The sequence below is a fragment of the Marmota flaviventris genome, unplaced genomic scaffold, assembly GCF_047511675.1.
Source record: "Marmota flaviventris isolate mMarFla1 unplaced genomic scaffold, mMarFla1.hap1 Scaffold_297, whole genome shotgun sequence".
NCBI lineage: Eukaryota > Metazoa > Chordata > Mammalia > Rodentia > Sciuridae > Marmota > Marmota flaviventris.
In genome coordinates this window covers 80,861-87,010 of record NW_027288175.1, presented here as the reverse complement: position 1 = coordinate 87,010, position 6,150 = coordinate 80,861, and positions in this window count along the sequence as shown.

The following is a 6,150-nucleotide window of genomic DNA, read 5'->3' as shown; positions in this document are numbered from 1 at the left end:
AAAAAATTTTTAAAAAATTTAAAAAAAAAAGAAAGAAAAATGGGACACTGTTAGACTTCTATTTTCTTCGCTTCCAGTAGGTGGTGCTGTGTCTTCTGGGCCAAGATTTTGCCCTCTGGCTGTAGGAAACAATCCATGTGAGGCCACAACCTCCTCCCCCCCCTGGTGTCTCTCAAATCCTGTTAGCTTAGGTTTATTACTGGTTTCTAGTCTCCTGACTTCTCCTGTCAGCCAGGCCTTTCCCGGTGTGATACCTCTCAGCAGTTCAAACTACACTCTGTGCCTGCAGTTTCCTGGACATGGAGCGCAGATTTTGGGAACTGGCACCTTATTGTTTTGATTCCCTCCACTAGCCCCTCCTCCAAGACCTGGCGCTACAGGTTTTGTTTTCGCCGCTGTTGGGGGCGGGAGTTGGAGGTCAGGTGCCTTTACCTTTCCCCACAGGTCTATTCACGTTCACTCTGTTAATCACACCCCCAGAAAGCCGGGGAGAGATTTTATGTGATTTCCCCACTGTATGGGAGATGGTCTAAATGACACAGACCTGTTCTATCGCTAAATGAGCTGCAATCTGTCGAAAACTGGCGATGGTGACGTCAGCTCTCCAAGATGGTGGCCGCTGGCTTCCTAGGTGGGCTGCCCAGTGTGGAGGATAGAACTGAACCGCTTCCTTCCCCCGTCTCAAACCCAGAACTCAGCCCGGAGCACAGTGAGGGCACAGCTGGCAGGAGCCCACAGAATCTGCAGCACCATTTCTCTGCATTGCTAGCTTGCCATTTCTAGGGACGCCGTTTCCCAGCACGCCACAGTCTCTAGCAGCGGGGTGGGCCACTGAATAAACAGCTTGAATCTCTGGGCGGACAGTTCACTCATGGTTGAGCCCCAGTAACTGATCCTTGGGCGATGGAAATCCTTCCTCTAGGTTTTGGTGCACCCCAATTTTGCTGGAAATTCCTAACAAGATAGCTTTTGGCCGTTCTAACTCGTCATTCACCAGCGCAGTGACGCGGTACACGGGGGTGATGCACTCCATTCGCCGCCATCTTCCACATTCTGATAAACAGTGGAAATTTAAATTTTGCCTTTCCTGTTATCCATTGTATTTCCCTCTCTTGCCATATTGTTCTGGCTAGAATTTCTAATTCTATATAGAATAGGAGTGGTAGGAGTGGATATCCTTAACTTATATTGGATTTTAAAGAAAATGTTTTTGGCTTTTCCCCATTCACTATAAGGCTTTGGGTTTGTCATATATAGTCTATAGGATGTTATGGTAAGTTCCTCCTACCCCTCATTCCTTTAGTGTTTTTATCATGAAAGAGAGTTGAACATTGTTGAAGATTTGTCTACATCTATGGAGATGATTTGTGATTTATATCCTTAATCCTATTTATGAAGTGAATTACATTTAATTGAATTGCAAATGTTAAACCATCCTTGTAACCTTGGGTTGAAATCAACTTGGTGAAGATATCTAATCTTCTCAATATATTGTTGAATATGATTTGCTAATATTTTATTGCAGATTTTTAAATATAATTTAATCAGTGATTTTGGTCTATGAGTTTTCTTTCTTTGGTATGTCCTTACCTGGTTCTGGTATTAGAATGATACTAGCTACATAGAATAAATTTTATTTTTTTTATATTTTAAGGAATAACTTGAAGAGTGTTGGCATTCTTTTTTCTTTTTTCCTACTTTTTCTTGAATCACTTTTGTAATATAATCTTTCCTAGTAATTTAACAATTTTAACTAAATTTAAAACATATTAAAAATAAGTTTTCAATAACATCTTTTGTTCTATTTTCTACTATATCTGTAGTTGAAATTTCCTTTTTATTCATAGTATTATGTACTTGGGTCTTTTAACCTTTTTATTGTTCAGTTTTGTCAAATATATTTTTAGGAATTTATTTCAACCTTTCAGAAACGGGACTTCTGATTATTTTAAATATCTGTTATCTATGTTATCAATTGTTGCTCTTTATTATTTCATCTAATTTCTCTCGTTTTATTCTGTTATTCCTCTAATTTTTAAAAAATTAGATGTTTAACTCATTTACTATAAGACTTTTTACTTTTTTTAAATGAACATTTTTTAAAGCTATAAATATCTAAGTTCAGCATTAGCTGCAGCTGCAAGTTTGACATGTAGTTTATTGACATGTATTCACTACTACATATGAAAAGAAATTATGATTTCTTTTTGAATATGTGAGTAATTTGAAACTTTTTTAAAAGAACTTTACTAAAGTATCTTTGAAAGCAATATCTCATACTTGGTTTCCTCCACAATTACAGTAAATGTATGGTGCAAGCATCATGTCATCAACATCATGGTGAGGGGACTATGGCGGAGTCATAACATAGTGGAGAAATGGACCTAGGTGTGTATAGAAAGGGCCAAGGCAAGGACTGGCCTCACTTTATGACAACCATCCCTCCTGAGGCAGCATCAATCCATTCATGAATGGTGGACTCCCATGACTTTGTAGTTTGGATCTTGAATGACCACTGGGAGGTTCATGTATTCAACACTTGGTCTCCAGACTGTGGTGCTATTGGGAGGGGGTGAATCTTCCGAAGATGAGGCCTAATGGAAAAAACATGATTTGGGGCATGCACTTGAAGGAGTTATTGAGACCCTGGCCCCTCCCCCCACCCCTGCTCTCTCTCTCTCTCTCTCTCTCTCTCTCTCTCTCTCTGTTTCTTTGTCACCATGATGTTAACAGGCCTCCTCTAACATGCATTCCTACCATGATGCATTGTTGTGTCACAGACCCAAAGCAACATGGATTAAATCCTCTGAAATTGTGAGCCAAAACAAACTTTCCACCTTTCAAATTGTTTTTCTTGGGTATGTTGTCATAGCAATAGAAAACTGACTAACACACCTTCTACTAGGCTCTCTCTCTTAAACAAAATGGGACTAAGCCTAATACCATCATACTGAGGATCAAGATGTCAGCATATGAACTTTTGAGGAAAAAAATCCATATCCAAACCACAGAAGAATTCTCCCCTAGAAGCAGCAGAGAGAACATGGCCCCACATGTATACGCCTGAATTTCTACTTGTAGCCTCTAAATGTATAAAGGATAAATTGTCACTGTTTTTTTCCTTGTCTTTTATGGAACTGGGGATCAAACCCAGGGTTTTGAGAATATGAGGCAAGTGCTTTGCCACTGAGCTGTATCCCAGCCCAATTTCTACTGTTTTAAGCCACTCGTTTTGTGGTACTAAGCTACAGAAATCTAAGGAAAATAATATTTTTGATAAAATATTTTCAATATTTTCCATGCCTTTTAATCACGTCCTGCTATTTTTCTATCCTTACTTCCATTTTGGCCATTCATATTTGCTCAGAAAAAAAGGTTCATGTCATCAGTATATTATAGATCAGTAAACAGGTATTGCAAAAGGTAGTCTCATTTAATCATCTCTGTATCTGTGGTCATATAGCATACTATTTCCTGTTTGTGTTTTTTTTCATTTTAATGAGCTTACCAGGTTTTGTTCTTCACATTTTCAGAAAAAAAAAAAAAAAACAGAAGAATGTGGAACACTTGTATTTATTGTCATTCCAATTGTTAGACCATTTTCAAAATATTACTTTTAGTTCTTATCTTTGTCAACATCATCGTCTTTTCCCATTTTCTAGCTTCTTCAGAAAAATGCTTAGTTCTTTGCTTCCATTCTTACATGTAAAAACTTAAAAGATGCACATTTTAATTGAGACCATTCACCAGCAGGTCTCTCTCAAGTTAGGACCAGAAAAATCGATATAAGATGTTGTTATTTCTCTATACTCAGAATAACCATGTTTTTTTTTTCAGGCAAATATGCATTAATGGGTAGGACCCCAGTGGGAACCCAGGATGCTATAGGATCCAAGAAAGATTCCCACAGTCCCTTCCTCACTCAGTTCTCTCAGCAGCTCCACTCTCCACTACTTCACATTTGATCCCTTACCTGTTGGTTACTTGGAGATAACTAGATTCTCAGAAGTCTTCACTCCTTTTTTGCTCTACTGAGCTTTGAAAATTACCTTTTCTGAGTGCATATTCTACCCGTCCCTGTCTCCTAAAGACCTAACTTTTGTGCCCTTTGAAATCCCTGTTAATTATCAATCAAATACTCTGAAATCTCTGTTTGCTTTTGAAACATACCCTTTACCTTTTTGTTCTGAGTCAACAGTCCACCTTTTCCCAGCTTCTGAAACCCTATCTCTTATCCCTTTGAAATCCATAGTCAATTATCAACCAAATATTCTATAATATCTATGTCTTCTGGGAACCTGTCCTTCACCTATTTGCTCTAACTTGGCCAAATTTCTACGCCTCCTCTGCTTCTGAAGCCCTATATCTTATGCCTTTTGAAATCATGGGCAACTATCAACCAAATACTCTTTAACATCAGCAATCTTCTAGGAACCTGTCCTTCAACTTTTTATTATAGGAAACATTTATCTTCCTTATGAAAATAATGCTCTCCTTGTAGTATTTTTTTTTCCAATTGTGGCCATTTTCTGTCTCATGAGTGGTGTTTGACAGTCCTTCTTTTTTATTGCTAACTTCATATAATTAGCCCATTGTCCTTCATGAAAGACTCAACCCAGTGTTGAATGTTACATTATGTCCACATATCACCCATTATCCATTCTTACTATAGAGATCAACCAACTTGATTCAGTTCTCTCATTCATTGACGATTCCACCTCCTTGATAGCTGAATTGTTATTCCTATTATTTACAACTAGAAACTGATCAAAGCAACTATCAGATGATGTTGAAAGATGGAGGAAAAAAAGATGATTTCCCAGAGATTAAGGACTTCAGTAGCTACCCAGTGTTAAGTTCTGTCTGTTCCCCCTTCTATATATCCAAGCCTGGATACAAGGACAATATATACCCAGAAATTTCAATGGGCACATACTTTAAAAATTTCTGAGCCTGGCGCAGTGGCACACGTCTGTCATCCCAGCAGCTCAGGAGGATGAGACAGGAGGATCGTGAATTCAAAGCCAGCCTCAGCAACAGCAAGGTACTAAGCAACTCAGTAAGACCCTGTCTCTTAATAAAATACAAAATGGAGCTGGAGATGTAGCTCAGTGATTGAGTGCCCTTGAGTTCAATCCCTAGTACAAAAAAAAAAAAAATTTTTTTGTGAGACAGGTCTGCTCTCTCAACAAGTGGATGGCAGTAAAGAGATCTTGCAGAACAGAATCCTTTTTCACCCTTTCCCAATCTCTTCCAGGCAAATACTAAGGAAAAGCCACTTACCTCCTCCACAGTGGGTTCTGCAGAGACAGTGGGTTTCAGCCTACTTAACTGGAACTTCCCCATGAGCATAAGCAGAGGTGAAATCTATTCCCAGCCATATATATATATATATATATATATATATATATATATATATATATATATATATATATATATATATATATATATATTAGTTATACGCGGACACAACATCTTTGTTTGTATGTGGTGCTGAAGATCGAACCCAGGCTGCACACATGGCAGGTGAGCGCGCTACTGCTTGAGCCAATACCCATCCCAATATTCTTTAATCCTTGCAATGACATCCATCAAATTTAGTCTATAGGGGACATACATGATCCTTCCCTTCTCAAGATTCTCAAGGTTAGGAGACTTCTACCCATTTTTGAGAGGAAACATTAAAATTAACATTTAAAATATAATCAGTCCTTATTTTCAGTGGTTCTCTAAGAGCCCAATGCTTTGTTCTCTTTCTTTTTTCCTCTGGAACTTTTTGCATCTGAGCACATCATTGAGTATTCCCTAATTTTTAAACTTTTGCTAACTATGAATTAATGTTTTGTCCATTTAATTACTGCAAGATTTTTTCTGCTCTTTGGAAATGTTTTCTTATTTATTTTATAAATCAAATAAATGTATGGTAAAAATCAGAAAAATATACAAATCCTATGTACACTGTCACACAAATATTCCCAAAAGGAACAGTACTAAGATCAAGGGAAAAGAAAAAATGCTAACATCCCAGAAGTGCTCTCATTTACCTGTTAAGTTACTGCATTATTCCTTGAAGGTGAACACCCACCTTCTAAAACCATCATTAGTTGCACCTTTTTTCGAATCATATAAGAAAACATGCAATAAGTGTCT